General features: G+C 37.9%; 1 long non-coding RNA gene across 2 annotated transcripts in view; it reads left to right on the plus strand.

Moving 5' to 3' along the window:
* LOC124286287 overlaps nt 1-19,636 on the plus strand; it is a 58,222-nt gene that overhangs the window by 28,477 nt on the left and 10,109 nt on the right. Inside the window, exons 1-2 of one of the 2 annotated variants that reach the window (XR_006901002.1) lie at nt 5,727-5,807; nt 6,320-6,529. This is a non-coding gene — a long non-coding RNA (uncharacterized LOC124286287). Of the gene's footprint in view, nt 1-5,726; nt 5,808-6,319; nt 6,530-19,636 lie in introns of those variants that run through there. The other variant, XR_006901001.1, reaches the window with a different exon arrangement.

Genomic DNA, 19,636 nt, shown 5'->3' on the forward strand with positions numbered 1-19,636 from the left:
TAATACCTTGATATAGCAGTAAATATGAATACCAACCTGATATAAATCTGTGGATATTATTGGCAGCAAAATACTTATTGCATCAAACAAGTCATTTACATTTTGTGACTTTTCCTGAGAATGTATAGAGTTACATGTTTTAACTAATTTAGATAATGTGAATCTAGGAACAGAACTGCCAGTGTGATAAATGATCCATGACCCCTCCAGCATTGTAAAATCGGATCTAATTAGAATAGATAAGATAAGATAAGATATTTATTGCATAGCATTCCATGAAGAAACAGTGGCAATATTCTATAAGCTACAAATATTTACACAGTAGGTACAAGAAATATAGATACATTTCACGCATAAATTATGTACATTATAACAATTTTTTAGAAATCATGTGGTATAATGACATGGAAATAATATATGAGGAGACTATGGTAAGATATAACATTCATTTAAAGTTGTAAAGATGGTGACATATTTTGGAAATTAATTCAGGACTTCTGTTCGTGAAAATTATTAAGAATTGTTCTTTTTTTGAGAGTGTAGTAAATTCTTGGTCATAATATAGCATTGTGTGTATAAGTGATTCCCTTTCTTCGTTATACTTGGTACATGATATTATATGGTGTTGCTCATCGTCTAAGACACTGCACATTTCACAGAGACGTTGTTCTAAAGGGGTTGCAGGTTTTGTATATCTTCCAGTTTCAATTTTGAGTTTATGATTACTTAAACGTAGTTTTGAAAAATGTGATCGATGAGCTTTGTTTTTACAATGAAATAGGTAATTTTCGAGTTTTATAGATGACTTGACCAATCTGTATGTTCTTAATTTGTTATTTGAAGTAGGGGAATATAAACTGTAGTTATGGGCAAATATCACACTATTTGCCTCCAAAACCAACAAATGTTATCTAATAAAATTCCTTATCAACCTCATAAATGATCCAATAATATAATGTGTTTGACCTAAAAGAGTTCTCTTCTTGCTATAAAGGGGAACAGGCTTGACATTAATTAAGGCCAGATTTTTGTGTGGGAAAAAACATAAAGAAGAAAGACTTTTTCAGATATTTGATGTGTTCACCACAGAGATCTCTGGTTGTTCTCTGAGTGCAGTGTTTGTTTAGCTGGTTACATCTGTCTGGCAGTTTAACCATTTCCACATTGATTGTGTTAGTTTAAATCATCATCATCATCATGAATAAACATCTTTCCTGATTCTTTACACCTTTTTGCCTTTCAATTTCTTAACGTAGGATTTCCTTGAAACTGCTTAATAAAAACTGTTGCATTATTATATCACTTCAGCCTGTTTTGTTGCAAACTTGGAAGAATGCAAGATTATGTAAGATACCTACCTATATTTGCTGGTTGTCAGTTGTCTGTTTTCATATTGTAATGATGAATAACTATTACAACTGTTTGGTGCTCTAATACCTGTTTTAAATGTGGTACTGTGATATGCTACAGGTTATGCTTTCCATTGTTGACAGATATTAATCTGCTGTTATAATATTATTGTATATAATATGCCAGTCACAATATGGCTGAAATACTGCCAATGTGACTATAAATCTTAACTCACTCTCTACATGATATTTCTGTGTGATCACATCACAGATAGGATACATAGGATAGACACAATGCATGTGTTTAAAGTACAGTATATATAATAAGACTTACAAGTTTTATAAAAGTGTTATAACCTGTGAAGATCCAGTTAGAATTGGTCTTCAGAATCCTGTGCTTGTCCTAAGAGGTGAGTAACAGGATTGGATAGGTCAGGCTTGCTGACTAAGTTGACACGTCATTGTATCCTAATGGCGTAGATCGATGCTCATGTTGTTGATCACTGGATTGTCTGGTCCAGAATCGAGTATTCAGAGATGCTGCCATATAGCTGGAATATTGCTGAGTGTGGGGTTAAACACTGACTGACTGACTGAGTTTAGTTTTACGACGCTTTTAGCAATATTCCAGCAATATCACGGCGGGGGACACCAGAAATGGGCTTAACACATTGTGCCCATGTGGGGAATCGAACCCGGGTCTTCGGCGTGACAAGCCAACGCTTTAACCACTGGGCTACCCCACAGCCCCGTGGGGTTAAACAACAAATAGACAAGTATAATAGTATTACAACCTAAAGCAGGTTACCCTTAGGAGAACCTTAAAAAATGGGAAGAAGATAATCGGTTTAACACTGGAAACGTTTCTTTATCACTGGTAACATTTCTTTAACACAGGAAAACCAAGCCATGGAAGAATGCATATAAACCTCATGTGTAGACGCTTGTCATGGGCTGATGATTCCAGCCCTGTAGTCTCCTTACAGTGTTGTTTTCTTAGAGTCGCGTGTTGTGACTACAAGGAGATTCATTATCGGCGGGAGAAAAAATATATTCTTACAACCTCTGTTGCACGAAATGACATCACACACCGTGTTCAGATTTATGGTGAAATAAAGTCCGGACTTGTTGGAATAATTTGCATTTCTGGAGATTGCGTGACGGTTCTAAACAAAAGGACCTCCACGTGTATCTCCTTGTATTACATAGTCTGAGGTATTTGTGTGGTCACGGATCGCATCAGCTGATTATAATAGCTGCCAACACCTTGCCCTTTCTTGACACGTACAGTACTTTCTCGTTTATTTACTGAAACATTTTTTTGTTAGATTTACTTCAATCAGAAAAAGCATCTTTTTTTTTTTTCAATTTTGTCTTGATGTTGCTGATGTAGTTTCGTAAAGAAACTAAACTATACTTGTTTCTGTGTGATTACTTCTGAACAAATTATCTAGAGATAAACAACACCTGTTTAAGTAACATTAGATGTAACATTAGATGTAACATTAGATGTAACATTAGATGTAACATTAAGTAGCGTGTGCATAAAGTTCTGGTATTGAACTTTAGCCATAGTCCTGAGTTTAATTCTGAAGATTGGGTTCCCCTGTTGGGATTCTGGTTGGAATAGGACCCCATTGGCTGGTCACTCACTCACTCACTCACTCACTCACTCACTCACTCACTCACTCACTCACTCACTCACTCACTCACTCACTCACTACTCACTCACTCACTCACTCACTCACTCACTCACTCACTCACTCACTCACTCACTCACTCACTCACTCACTCACTCCTCACTCACTCACTCACTCACTCACTCACTCACTCACTCACTCACTCACTCACTCACTCACTCACTCACTCACTCACTCACTCACTCACTCACTCACTCACTCACTCACTCACTCACTCACTCACTCACTCACTCACTCACTCACTCACTCACTCACTCACTCACTCACTCACTCACTCACTCACTCACAGCTCTAAATTGAGCAAGAAAGATATATCAATCTTGCAGAAGATTTAGGACAAAAAGATGTCTCTTTTTTGTTCCGAGAAGTATTGTGATGTTTGTGTGTCTCTAAATGACATCCATGTGAAGCTTGACACTGTACATTGCCCCACGGTTCTTGCCTGACTACAGTCATTACACCACATAAAGGCAGCATTTACAGAATATCCGACAGCTAACATGACTGAGATGCTGTCACTCTTCCCTAGTTTTTGGAGTACCTACGAAACTGACACCATAACACTGAAACTCTTGTGTTCTGCAGACAAAGGGATGATGACACGGCATAAAGCTGATGTTTCAGTTAAAACAGTTTCAACACCATTCTGTTAAAACAGTTTCTACACCTTTGAAATAACATGACACCTATTTGCATCTTAACTGTGAGATGAACGATCAGGTTCAAGTCTTCTCTCCCAGGTAGCACATTCAGGCAATAGCCAACAATAGCTCGCAGACAAGCTTCAGTGGCTTGGAGGGTTGACGTTAATGTTTTTTATATGCTGAGAAAACATATATGGTTGGGTGCTACACTCAATGTATACTTTTATCACTTTACAAAATATTTCTACTGCTTCTGAAGCGTGTGTTATTACTTGATCTGTTTGATATGCTTCTGACTGTTACATGATGTCAATATCAGCAAATAGTCACATGTAACACTTCTATCTTACTTGAACAACTCAGTGTGCAAAAATGTTATCACACAAGATTCTTTCATTGGACTATAGTTTGTCATGGCTTGAGGCCAAATAAGAAAAATGTTGTGGTTCCGATTACACCTCTGTAAAATTTAGGGTAGGTTGGTAGGAATTTTTTACATATTTTTTTCAGAAGGAAAGTACAAACTAATAACACATGTATCAATGTGTAATTGTTTATTCAATCAAGCTTGTGGCCATCACGTCGACTTTCTCTATCAGAATGACCGATATCTGTCAGCCCCAGAAAAAAACAATGGTATCTGAAAGCTTATTTTATTCAGTCCACTTAAAGAAGATGGGGTCGGCACCAGAATTCAAGGTTTGGTCGGGTAATACTGTTTTCCTTAACATCTTTTGAGTCGTATATTTGCTGCATCATAATTAGTTATGTTTTCCAGTTTACAGGGATGGGTAACTTTGATATATTTGTTGCGAGACTTTTCTGTGACTGCTGGAGTAGATTCTCCACAGGGGGCCAGTTATTATAACCTTAGGGCCCCAGCAATTTGTTCTCCCCACACAGGCCTATATCCTTCATTTAGTGCTGTGTTAATATGATAATAGGTGCTTGTAACAGGAACTGGCACTTACAGTATCACCAATCTCCCCATCTCCACACTGTGTAATGTCCACCAGTGGATTCCACAAACACTGGGCATTAGTCCACTGATAACACTTGCACTGGTTAGTTCTCATTTTTATCACTCGCACATAAAGTTCAGTTAGTCAGGGATATAGAGTCTTCCGTCAGTAGCTTGTTTCTTTATGGGCAAATATCCTTATCAGAGGGGTCTCCAGTCATTATGTGCTGTAGCTAGCTAACCATAGCAGTTAGTTGTCGTGTTGGTAATGGTTGGAATGTTATCGCTGATCATTAGATAATTCCAACCATCAGGATAAATTGTCTTTGATTGTGGAAATATTTTGTGTATTTTCTGATTAGTCGAAAAATATTTGAATCTGGAAAACTCATGCAATATCTGAACTTACCGCCATATTCATCTGTTGTTACATATCTTTGATGTTTGAAAAAAATCCTTTGGGGATAATTAAGCACTATCATATGTTATTATTTTATGTCCCATCATTCTTGGCTACAGGATGGTGGAGTAGCCTTGTGGTTAAAGCATTCATCTGTCATACCAAAGACCAAAATTTGATTCCCAACATATGAATTCTTCAGCGTAGGAATCCCACTTTTTTGTTGCTTTTCATGATCTTGCTGGAATATTGCTGAAAGCGACGTAAGACCATCCACACTCACTTGTCTGTACCATAGCTTTACACACTTAATTTAAATTGATAAATAAATAATTATGGAATATCATCATCATCATCATCATCATCGTCGTTGTCGTCTTTGTCGTTGTCATTATCTTCATCATCATCATCACCACCACCACCATCATCATCATTATCATCATCATCACTCACATACTTTAAAAGTACTTTCAAAATGTATTCTATTTATTGGTAGTAATATGGGATTTCTGCACTATGGCAGGTGTGAAACTTTGTTATACATCACTTATTTGCCTCCATTACAGTAATGCTATTCTCTGTTATTATTCACGTGTAGGAAGTGATACAGGATTTACAAAGCAGAGAGTACTTAATCATTATACAGCAGCTAGCTATTGTGATCTGCTTCACTGAGAGGCTGGAGTTTAGTAGATAACACTAATCCTTGCTTTATCATATGGGAAACTCCGATTTAGTGCTCAGCATGACCAGGTATGTGTACACAGAAGCAAATCTCTTAAGGTCATTTATGGATTATACTAGTTACATACGCAGTGTTTATGTTATTAACGGCAATAGATAGATCATTCAGTTTGGGGGCAGGTCGACATACAGCTTGTAAATATAGACATGTATTTGTGATTAATTAAACATGTGATGGTGAGTGTGTTGGTATTTTCATGTAGCAGTTATGGAATACTGGAGTTTTTAATCAGTTATAAATTAATGACGCTATTAACTCTTTTTGTGTTAGGAATACTTCATACCTATATGAATTATCCTTAATTTTGAGGTTAAATCTTGAGATAAAGAATATTCATCTTGAGCCAGCTTATGTAACTCTGATTTTACTGATTGCTATGACCCAGCAGATACATACTAGGAGTTGGTTAGTAATACCACAATCTAACACGCTGGACCGCTTGGATATCAACAACATTGTGACTTCTCTATGTATCTGAGTTTTTTGTGTCTCTCATTCCTCTCTCTGTCTCTCCATATAGGTGGTGTCACCTGCGTGGTACGTCAGCGGGCTTATCTGTCTCTCTCGACCAGTCTTGCTGTCTGGCCACAGCGTTGAGGATTAGCGGACTGCGGCCACCACCGTGACTAAACAGTTACACGTGGATGTGACAGCGAGTGTGGTGGCCACTGCCGAGGATAGTGAGTCTAGATGTTGGGCTGATGTAGAGGATCTCAGACTACCTGTGAAGGTGAGTGTTCTAATGACTGTAGCGTCACACTCACCTGAGTGGAGAAGGGCTGAAATGTTTAACTTCAAATCTTCTGGGTAATTTGAGCTGAGTTTTTGTGATTGCACTTCTCTTTTCCAGTTTATATTTGTGGTAGATATGTTGTGGTTTATAGGCATTTTTGGAATGAAACTGTTTTTTAATAATTATTGGTGACAAGTTTGAGGTAAACAAATGGCCAGTGGGTAGAGAGTCATCTGGCGGTCCACCTGTGGACTTTACCCGAACACTTCAACTACATATCGTCTCCATGTGAAAAAATGTGTGTATTAATCTGATAACAGTAGAGGACACTGCAGGGCATGTTTGTATGTTGGTATGGGTGGGAAACCCATTAGCTGATGAGTGTAGATTGGTGTAAACAGTACATGACATTATACACAGATAATGGTGGTACACGACATTATACACAGATAATGGTGGTATTCACCAGGTAGTGTTGCAGGTACATCAGGCCAAGACATGGGTAATGCCCTCATCTAAGGATTATATACACTACTCAATTTTTGATAAGGACCATTTCATCTTTGGCAAAGATGTGTTCCTCTAGAAATGTAGATTAGTATAAGTCAGTGTTTGAAATTAATGATGATTGAACTTTGTAGGCATCTGTCAGTTAACATTATATTTTTACAAAGGCAATATTACAACCATATCGTGATAGTATACAGGTAAACATTGACAAAAAAACTATTTAGTCAGTGAAGGACTGTACAATAAGTAAACTATCACTAGTTAAAGTGTAAAAAATAAGCTTTCATTCAATTCTGTGTGAATGGAGCAGCAATCTAAGTTTATTATGTGTCTCTGTTGGCTACACAAATAATAGCTGCCAGCAATTTGACATAATACATTAAGAAATCTGAATGAGATGTTTCTTCTTCTGGTCCAGATCTGGGAGAAAGCTTTCATGCTTTAACAGCCTCTAAACTACGCATTCATCATAAGAATTATGTGAGGAAAGGGTTTGACTGGTCATTGTGAACCTAGTTGTCATAACAACAGACTGAATGTGTGATGAATGGAGAAGTCACGACCAGGTTGTACACTTTTCCTGCTAAGGTTTCTCATTTGTTCCTGTTGTAGGTAGGCCTCTTTATCAAATACATGATGAGTGAGTTAATATGGGTTCGAATCCAAGCCTCGATCGTGATGGATGATCATGTTTGCTTGGGCTGTAATGGATCACCTCTAGTTATGATCGGTATGTTATTTGTGTTATTTTTGTTGTCCTTATTGAGGCTTCCTTTTGTTTTGTGTGTTGATTTAGGGGTGGATTTAGAAAGGAGTTAGGATTCAGCAGGACTGTATGAGGAGAACAAATAAATATTTGATTAAGCATAAAGAAAAGAAAAAAAAGCAGGGAGTGGTTTATGTAACTGTTGCCTTTATGTATTTTATATTATTTTTAGTTATTTAACTTTAAATGGCACTCTTTTAAGAACATATGCTGTTGAATTTCATCAGTAATTCTACCGTTGTAGGGTGATTTTGTGCTTTTGAAAATTAATTGTGGTAACTATTGCTCAGGATTCAGAGAAAGAGTATCTAATTGTAGATGAAGTATTGATGAAAAAGATATCACCGTATGAGTACTTGACACAGGTTGTTCAATATACAGTGGGGACATCATATTATCATATTGATAGAGAATATCCAAGGCATTGACTGTGTTTATAATACATGGGCCTGTTTATGGTGTATGCGTAAACTGAATTGCACAGATGATTTTTAGTGCTTCAATCATTTTTAATGTGTTCTTGACATCAAATACTTTCCCTGTCATAAAATCTGGGATACCTAAAGGGACGTGAATGCCAGTTTAGTTAATGTATGACTCGGAATGTCATATTTCATATTGATATCTAATGTTGTGTGTAAAGTTAATTCAATATTTATATTACCTGGAGTTGGAATAGCAGCATCAGATTTAAAGGAATATACATATACGTTATTGAAACAATGTTAGAGAACACCCACTTCTTTCATGTCAGATTAACTACAGGAATGCGAATGTATTGGGTGTTCTGTAGCTATGTTTGAGTTGTATACGATATACATATATGCAATCCTCATTTATAGTAAAAAAACACAATATGTTTTAATTCCTACTCAGTATTTTGTAACAATTGTTGTAACTTGATTTAAAATTGAATCAAATTTCTAATCCTTTTTTCCCCACATTTTTCATCATTAAGAATTATGAAACATAGACATCATGTCCAAGGGGTACAGTTTTAATTAATATGGAAATTACGTTAATGTGTTTTGCGTTTTTTATGCCCCTATAAAACACTCAAAATGTCTCTGTACAAGAGCTGCTTGTGTTTTATGTTTCATGGCCATTATAGGATGTTACACATGCTTACAGCAAGACATTTCTCACTTCTCCACAAGAGAGTTATTGTAATTTCAAAATTGTATGTTTCAGTGTCAGGAGTTTTGCTTCCCAACTGAGATAGTTAATTTTCTTGTGGCTGTAGTAGAAAGGTGATTCACCTTATTAACAATTCAAATAATGTCTCCCACCAGCATTATGGCAATTTGGTCATGGGAGTGACATTTTGATATACGGACCATTTCATAAAAAGTAGTTGTTGAATAGCTTATGAGACAATCCTGTTAGACCCCATTGTGATCATAATTTTAGATATTACTTAGACTGTGCGATTGGCCTTCTTGCATTCTTGCACTCAAAGTTCTTGTTGGAAAAACTAAATTAAAACTGTTTGTGACACCACATTTCAAAGTCTGTATGAGTTCCTGTATCGTAGTGTCTACTGTATCAAGGTCCATGGTCCAGCTTGATCATACTGAAGTTGATTGATGGTGTCCACATGGGCACTAGGGTGGCTATAATGAGGCCCCATAGGCTTCTCGGTGTATACACTAAAACAATTAAGGCCCTTAACTTATTTTTATTGGTATATATTCTGTTCCTATTTTCATAACAATATTTTTCTTTCCATGATATACTGGAGCGATGGGCTAGCTTAGTGGTTACAGTGTTCGCTTGTCACGCTGAAGACCCGGTGTAGCAGGCCATTTCTTCCCCGGTCTAAACTTTCCCCAGGGAGAATCTGGCCTAGGCCAAACTTTCCCCAAGGAAGTTTGTCCTAGGATATTCTTACCCTGGAGAAAGTTTGGGCTAGGCTAAAGTTTCCCCCTCTAGGCCAAAGTTTCCCCCCTGTTTAGACCAGGATATTTTGTTCTGTTTTCTATGAAAAGAGGGAGATTCTGGCCTTGCTAGGCTACTTCTTCCCCACCCTTGTTCTTATATCAAAAGGGGGAGATTCTGGCCTAGCTAGGCTACTTCTTCCCCACCCTTGTTCTTATATCAAAAGGGGGAGATTCTGGCCTAGCTAGGCTACTTCTTCCCCACCCTTGTTCTTATATCAAAAGGGGGGAGTTTCTGGCGTACCTAGGCTACGTCTTCCCCACCCTTGTTCTTATATCAGAAGGGGGAGAACAAGTTATTACAAACATCAAACTGACCATAGTTTTGACTTAAAGTTTGGTACACATTTTTGCCAAATAGTCCATTCTTGCCTCTGACTTGGGTGTACTGATTTGAATGCATACATGTTTGAACGGCATATATCTCTAAATCCATCCTGCTTCTGTCGCCATTCCTATGAAGACATATTGCATTAGTTCTTCATCTGTCAAATCATGTCACCTTAAGATGTAAACATTCAAGTATATCCCTTATCAAATCTTGTGTTTTGAATTTAGAATAAAGCACTATCGTGGAATGATAGATGATACAGCATTTGATATAGATATTGTGTTGGGTTGTTGTTCTGTTGATTTTTACGTCTGCTTTATGTCGCCGATGTGGATGCCATATTTAAAGCTTTGAGTGAGGGAATAAAATTTTGAATGGATATGGACATCCAAGTAAAAACTAGGTGTGTAGTCAAAGATTCGAATATTGTAATGACTTTGAGATAAGCCAATTTGGAATAAGTGGGGATAAGTAAATTATTGAAATATAAACATAAGTAAATGATAACATAAAACAGTAGTAATGATGTCATAAAATAAAGAAATATTTTGTAATATTAAATTATTTTTAATAATTTGGAATTAGAGAATTGTGTTGGGTAGAACATGATTATTTTTAACAGTGGTTTATATTTTAGTACTCATGTCACAAGAGATGCATACTGATACAAAACTATTTTCTTTAATTTTCTGTTAAGCTAATGGGTCTACTGCATACATTTCTGTATCAGTTCTAGCAGGTTGCACCTGGTCTAAGTAACTTTGTAATCTCAATTAGTTCTAGCTCATGATTATTTGATCATTATTGATATAAAGAAAGATATATGATGCAATCGATTCATACTTTCTTTCATGACAACATCGGCATCATTAAAATGTATATACATGCTCTTACATACTTTTGATACTTTGCTTTTATGCTTGCTTGCTTTTCTTTTTAATCTCACCTTATATAAGGCAATTGAAAGAATATGTGAACCATGTACATGTTATGTATGAAGATGAAGATGACGATGACCTGAAAATTGTTAATGGAGCTTGACATTAACATGAGTAGTGAATAGCTATGTCTTGTTTTCGTTTACATGAAAACAAGGTTGAAGAAGAAATAGCCTAGCTGGGCCAGAATCTCCCCCTTTAGATATAAGAACAAGGGTGGGAAAGAATTAGCCTTTAAAGTTGTTTCAAGGGTGGGGAAAGTTTGGCCTAGGACAAACTTTCCTTGGGGAAGGTTTGGCCAGGGGGAAAGTTTGGCCTGTTACCGGGTTCAATTCCTCACATGGGTACAATGTGTGAAGCTTATTTCTGGTATCCCTGCCATGATATTGCTGGAATATTGCTAAAAGCGGCATAAAAACTCACTCACTCCATGACATACTTCACTGATTCTCATATAAGATGTCAAGTGTACAATTAAACAGATACATACTTGAATTTCCCATTCAAACGTTGTGTAGTGTAGGATTTGTATTAGGTACCACTGGATACTCAACTACTTTCCTGGGACATTATACTTCAGTTGACATATTTGAGGTCAAGTTTGACTTTTCAGGTTATTTTCATGTCACTGTGTTGTTATTTGGTTTATGACTCACTCAGGTGTGTGATAGTGGCCCGTAACCACTCAGACAAGTGTTTGATATAATGAGCAATATCCCACACCATCAGGCTACAATGACACTCTGCCAACACACTGAACCATGATTTGTCACTTCGGATGCCATATTGGTTCAGGCATCTGTGGTATAAATTGTTACAATGTTGATGGCTAACCTGCCTCCATTATATAGCTGTGGTGTTGTAATTGCCATATTGGTTCAGTCATCTGTGGTATAAATTGTTACAATGTTGATGGCTGGTATATAATTGTTACAATGTTGATGGCTAACCTGCCTCCATTATATAGCTGTGATGTTGTTATTGCCATATTGGTTCAGTCATCAGTGGTATAAATTGTTACAATGTTGATGGCTAACCTGCCTCCATTTTATAGCTGTGGTGTTGTAATTGCCATATTGGTTCAGTCATCAGTGGTATAAATTGTTACAATGTTGATGGCTAACCTGCCTTCATTATATAGCTGTGGTGTTGTAATTGCCATCATTGGTTCAGTCATCATTATATAGCTGTGGTGTTGTAATTGCCATTGTGGTATAAATTGTTACAATGTTGATGGCTAACCTGCCTCCATTATATAGCTGTGGTGTTGTAATTGCCATATTGGTTCAGTCATCAGTGGTATAAATTGTTACAATGTTGATGGCTAACCTGCCTCCATTTTATAGCTGTGGTGTTGTAATTGCCATATTGGTTCAGCCTCTGTGGTATAAATTGTTACAATGTTGATGGCTAACCTGCCTCCATTATATAGCTGTGATGTTGTAATTGCCATATTGGTTCAGTCATCAGTGGTATAAATTGTTACAATGTTGATGGCTAACCTGCCTCCATTATATAGCTGTGATGTTGTTATTGCCATATTGGTTCAGTCATCAGTGGTATAAATTGTTACAATGTTGATGGCTAACCTGCCTCCATTATATAGCTGTGGTGTTGTAATTGCCATATTGGTTCAGTCATCAGTGGTATAAATTGTTACAATGTTGATGGCTAACCTGCCTCCATTATATAGCTGTGATGTTGTAATTGCCATATTGGTTCAGTCATCAGTGGTATAAATTGTTACAATGTTGATGGCTAACCTGCCTCCATTATATAGTTGTGATGTTGTAATTGCCATATTGGTTCAGGCCTCTGTGATAGAAGTTGTTATGATGTTCATGGCTAACCTGCATTAATAGATCAAAGATCAAATATTTATTGTGAAATTGTTCCATACATAAATAGTGACAATATTCTCTAAACTACATAAACAAGATATATAATGAATCACATATATATGATGAGCAACAAAACATATATATAATAATACAAATGTGTATAATAATAATAATAATAATAATGGCCTAGGACAATCAGATCTTCTATAATTTGTTTCAAGTTGTACATGTGGTAGCAAATAATTTCTATACTATTTGGATCATTATTTCTAAAAAGGAGGTTAGAGTTTTCAGTGGTAGTCAGTCTGAGAAAGTTATTAATTTTAGAGGAAAGGGAGTTAAATAAGGACTTTCTTGCATCTGAATATTTAGCGCAACACATGAAATGGTGTTCTTCATCCTCAAGGACAGAGCATTTATCACAGAGACGGTCCTCCAAAGGTGGTCTCGTCCTCCTACCCAGTTTATATACCTATGATGTTGCCGACTATAGACTTAAGTGATAGAGCTTAAACTCACTGAAAATTTGATAGCACTGTTGACAGTTTCCAAGTTGACAGATATATCCATCAGTTGAGTCTTAAGAAGCACTGAGATTTCTCTCAGGGTATTAAATGGCAATGTTCCCACGACAGGGGCTTTTCTAAACTTGACACTAAGGCAGGTTAGTATCTTCAAGAAGACATATGCTGTCCTACTGCACCATCTCCTCCTATCCGACCATGTCAGTCAAAGCTGTTTATATCCAACACCATTTGTAATTATCGAATTTGTATTTATCTCAATTCTTTGATTGACTTGCTAACAATTGCCTGTATGGTTGTCCAACTTTGGTTGCTGGGGATCATTATCCTGTTTCTATATTCTAATGTCAATGATACTCATCTGAATGTTCTGATTCTAGTTTTAAAACAAAACTGTTAATTTATATTTGTGAAACTATCCATTGTTGACCAATTTTGATGTGTTATAATTTTCTATTAATGTATTCCAGTGACCATGTGGATGAAATACTTGCAATGTGATGTTCAGTTTGCTTGCTTACTCACTCAATGTCCATAGTATGTGAGACCTATGCAGAGGGCTATCACTGGACTTGAGCATTCTAAACTTAGATTTGAGGCTTGGCTGTAGAAAAAGTACAGAGTGTTTGATAATCTTTCCGTAGATGTAAGTGATTGAAGTTGGTGACCCCAGATGATGAGCTTCAGGCATTTCAGTAAAAAACATGGTCTTTGATGTAGTCTTTGGAAGACCTTAGGCAGGAGAGTCAGTGCAACAGAGATTGGATGACAGAGAGACTGAGGGACAGAGCTTAGGGAGATGGAGAGACAGAGCAAAGGGAGATTGAGCAACAGATCTTGGGGATATTGAGAGACAGAGCTTGGGGTATTGAGAAATAATGCTTGGGGAGATTGAGAGACAGAGCTTGGGAGATTGAGAGATACAGCTTGGGGAGATTGAGAGATAGAGCTTAGGGAGATTGAGAGATACAGCTCGGGGAGATTGAGAGATAGTGCTTGGGGAGATTGAGAGATACAGCTTGGGGAGATTGAGAGACAGAGCTTTGGGAGATTGAGAGATACAGGATGGGGAGAATGAGACAGAACTTGGGGAGATTGAGAGACAGCTAGGGGGCTGAGAGACAGCCTTGGGGAGATTGAGAGACAGAGCTTGGGGATGGGGACAGGAGATGGAGAGGGAGAGGGAGATTGAGACAGAGCTTGGGGGGATGGAGAGACAGAGCTTGGGGGGATTGAGAGACAGCACAGGGAAACTCCCTGAAAGACAGAACACAGGGACATTGAAAGACAGAGCTTGGAGGAGAAAGAAAGAGAGAGAGCATGGATGAAACTGAGAGACAGAGCATACAGAGACTGAGAGACAGAGTCGAGTAGCCCATATCATTGATTAAAGTGCACCCTCTCAATCTGCAACAGCAGCATCTTGTCAGTGTTTTGGGAAAGGTGCATATTATTGTGGCAGATTGTATCAGTCACAGTGCTTGTCCTGAGACACTGCCTACTGCCTGCATCAGAATCACTTCCATCATAGTGAAGGTTTATTTCCAGTTTAAGACGTAATATAAAATATGGTATTTCAGCAGCTCATTGTGATGCTGAATAAACAAGGGAGGCTGCCAGTTATAAACTTGGAGCTGGCCTTATTCTATCCTATGAATGCATTAGATGAAAGCGTGTTGAGAAAACAAGTGAAAAACTAAGAATGTGTAAGTATGTGAGAAAAAGTTTGTAAAATACATCCTGAGATATAGAGATTAAGCTAGGTATTTATGAAGTAGTTGTAACATGGATCAGGGAGGTATGCTGCCTATTTAAGATTCTCATTGTGCACACGTCGTGGTATTTGACGACAGTGACAATGCTATGCCTAGTTACACAAAGTTGTACTTTTAGTCTACATTAAAGTGAGGTATACAATGACATGATATGTAATGCTGCATCACCTGCCCGTGTTAAGATTATCCCTGTCAACACACATTACCTGTAGTTTCTATAGCTCACATTCCGCGGGATAATGAACCTTTCCGGCCTGTTTCTGACTGCACACTGTGACTCCAGAATGTTACAGAAGGATGATAAAGAAACAGGAGGTAAAAACCTGTTTACAGGTGGGACCACACTGTATAATGACATTGACAGAATGTCATGAATGTGCTATTGACTTGAACCTCGTGGAATAAACACTGCATCTGGTAATACATGGCGCAAGGCTGCTCCAAGTGTGGCTGCACATCGGTGACAGAATGCTAGGGATGCTGAACACGAGCCTGTAGATAAAGTAACTGTGATGTATAGCTTGTCTGACAACTATTTGCAAACAGGGAGATAGAGGGTGACGTAGAATGTTACTTCATGTAAGAAAAAGTGTGTAAATCCTTTATTAGGCTCATTTGCCTTTCTTAACCAGGTGAGGTGTTAAGGCTCTTTAAAAAGCAGGTGAAGCTTTAGGTTTGTGAGAACACTTGGTGCAGTTAGGGTTCTGTTTATACAGAGTGACGTCTTATAGTCTGTGAACACAAGATGGAGTTTTAGGGTTCTTCTATACAGATTGACATGTTAGAGGTCTGTGAACACAAGATGGAGTTTTGGGGTTCTGCTATACAGAGTGAAATGTTAGAGGTCTGTGAACACAAGATGGAGTTTTAGGGTTCTTCAATACAGAGTGAAATGTTAGAGGTCTGTGAACACAAGATGGAGTTTTAGGGTTCTTCTATACAGAGTGAAATGTTAGAGGTCTGTGAACACAAGATGGAGTTTTAGGGTTCTTCAATACAGAGTGAAATGTTAGAGGTCTGTGAACACAAGATGGAGTTTTAGGGTTCTTCAATACAGAGTGAAATGTTAGAGGTCTGTGAACACAAGATGGAGTTTTAGGGTTCTTCTATACAGAGTGAAATGTTAGAGGTCTGTGAACACAAGATGGAGTTTTAGGGTTCTTCTATACAGAGTGAAATGTTAGAGGTCTGTGAACACAAGATGGAGTTTTAGGGTTCTTCTATACAGAGTGAAATGTTAGAGGTCTGTGAACACAAGATGGAGTTTTAGGGTTCTTCTATACAGAGTGAAATGTTAGAGGTCTGTGAACACAAGATGGAGTTTTGGGGTTCTTCTATACAGAGTGAAATGTTAGAGGTCTGTGAACACAAGATGGAGTTTTAGGGTTCTTCAATACAGAGTGAAATGTTAGAGGTCTGTGAACACAAGATGGAGTTTTAGGGTTCTTCTATACAGAGTGAAATGTTAGAGGTCTGTGAACACAAGATGGAGTTTTAGGGTTCTTCTATACAGAGTGAAATGTTAGAGGTCTGTGAACACAAGATGAGTTCTGTGAACACAAGGTGAACAATTATGGTTCTGAGAAGAGAAGGTGAAGAGTTAGAGGAGTGTGAACACATTTAATGATGATATCAACTGGCCTTTGATAGTGAACTTTGCATTTCATCAGAAACAACTATTACAAGAATAACTTTTCATATAAACGCCAAGTGTATCTGATCTCCTTATTCACACTCCATAGTTTCTTCAAATACAGTATTAACCAGACACCAAATGATGTCGTTGGAGTGCTTCTCCAGTAGTGTTAAACCCACGTCACCAGCCCTCAATATACACACTCGATTGTATGCTACACATAATAAGTGAAATTAAAAACTTTACCCATTGTTACCATCTACACAATGCAACATAGCAACTACAACCGCTGCATCATCTGCCCACGTCAAGCTGCCTATTTCCAGAAATAATCACCACTTTGAAATACCAATACATATTGATTAAATGAACTTCATTTAACCTCTTTTAACAGCATACATTGGCTGCTATGTATTTTACAATGAGAATGTACAAACATTTCCAATGAAGATGTGTCTTGTATTGTTTATGTGTGAGGTAAATCTACTTCCATTCATAAGAATCAGCCATTCATGAGCCAGGTATTGATTTTTCTCAAGTATCACTCGTGATTGTGTTATTGCACAACTTGGGACTATTTCTATCCCTTCATTAAAAATCTATTTTCTCTTTGATGGAACCATTGTTCACCTTGATCAATTGGAAAGTGCAACAGTGTCATGCACATTTACTTAGTAAAACTAAATCTGGTTTTGATAATGCCATGCGTGAAGGGGATTCACAAGCTAGGTAGGATAATGGTGGAAAGTTCCCCACTATGGCTGCCAGAAATTGCTAATGGCGGAACAGAGATGAATGTATGTTCTTGCGTAATATGATGCTATTATCACCACATCATTATTGGGAACATCATATAATCACTGTGAGTGTATGTACTACTGTGACTGGTCTCGCTTCTGTGCGTACATGCAAGTACTTTAATTGGCTCATTCACAAGTTTCTGCTTGAGTTGTGGTATGAAGATTAGGGACTAAGTCAACATTTCACTGAAGGGGAGTGTCACCATTTTGACAGATAATAGAACAGTCTTTGTCGACCTGCGGCAGGTACAGACGAGGGATTCTGATGCCACTGGAGCAGAACACCGCAATATATTGGTATATACTATACCTCTTGGATCTTACTGTGTATACCGCCTCTATATGCACAGTGTTATACTAGGATCTAACAGACTGTAACACTCACTCAGATATCACACCACTATGTACACTAATATAAGGGTCTGACTGTATACAACACCAGTACAGTGTGTAATACCTGGATCTGACTGTATACACCACCACTGTAACACCACTGTATAATACCAGGATCTGACTGTATACAACACCACTACAGTGTGTAATACATGGATCTAACAGACTGTAACACTCACTCAGATATCACACCACTATGTACACTAATATAACGATCTGACTGTATCCAACATCCCTATAGTGTGTAATACCAGGATCTGACTGTATACAACACCAGTACAGTGTGTAATACCAGGATCTGACTGTATACAACACCACTACAGTGTGTAATACCAGGATCTGACTGTATACAACACCACTACAGTGTGTAATACCAGGATCTGACTGTATACAACACCACTACAGTGTGTAATACCAGGATCTGACTGTATACAACACCACTACAGTGTGTAATACCAGGATCTGACTGTATACAACACCACTACAGTGTGTAATACCAGGATCTGACTGTATACAACACACTACAGTGTGTAATACCAGGATCTGACTGTATACAACACCACTACAGTGTGTAATACCAGGATCTGACTGTATACAACACCACTACAGTGTGTAATACCAGGATCTGACTGTATACAACACCACTACAGTGTGTAATACCAGGATCTGACTGTATACAACACCACTACAGTGTGTAATACCAGGATCTGACTGTATACAACACCCCTACAGTGTGTAATACCAGGATCTGACTGTATACAACACCACTACAGTGTGTAATACCAGGATCTGACTGTATACACCACCACTGTATATTCACCGTATAATACCTGGATCTGACTGTATACAACACCACTACAGTTTGTAATACCAGGATCTGACTGTATACAACACCACTACAGTGTGTAATACCAGGATCTGACTGTATACAACACCACTACAGTTTGTAATACCAGGATCTGACTGTATACAACACCCCTACAGTGTGTAATACCAGGATCTGACTATACAACACCCCTACAGTGTGTAATACCAGGATCTGACTGTATACAACACCCCTACAGTGTGTAATACCAGGATCTGACTGTATACAACACCACTACAGTGTGTAATACCAGGATCTGACTGTATACAACACCCCTACAGTGTGTAATACCAGGATCTGACAGTATACAACACCCCTACAGTGTGTAATACCACACCCTACAGTGTGTAATACCAGGATCTGACTGTATACAACACCACTACAGTGTGTAATACCAGGATCTGACTGTATACAACACCCCTACAGTGTGTAATACCAGGATCTGACTGTATACAACACCCCTACAGTGTGTAATACCAGGATCTGACTGTATACAACACCACTACAGTGTGTAATACCAGGATCTGACTGTATACAACACCCCTACAGTGTGTAATACCAGGATCTGACTGTATACAACACCACTACAGTGTGTAATACCAGGATCTGACTGTATACAACACCACTACAGTGTGTAATACCAGGATCTGACTGTATACAACACCACTACAGTTTGTAATACCAGGATCTGACTGTATACAACACCACTACAGTGTGTAATACCTGGATCTGACAGTATACAACACCACTACAGTGTGTAATACCAGGATCTGACTGTATACAACACC

Source organism: Haliotis rubra, unplaced genomic scaffold, assembly GCF_003918875.1.
Source record: "Haliotis rubra isolate DU_JTF1 unplaced genomic scaffold, ASM391887v1 Scf38, whole genome shotgun sequence".
Taxonomy (NCBI): Eukaryota; Metazoa; Mollusca; class Gastropoda; order Lepetellida; family Haliotidae; genus Haliotis; species Haliotis rubra.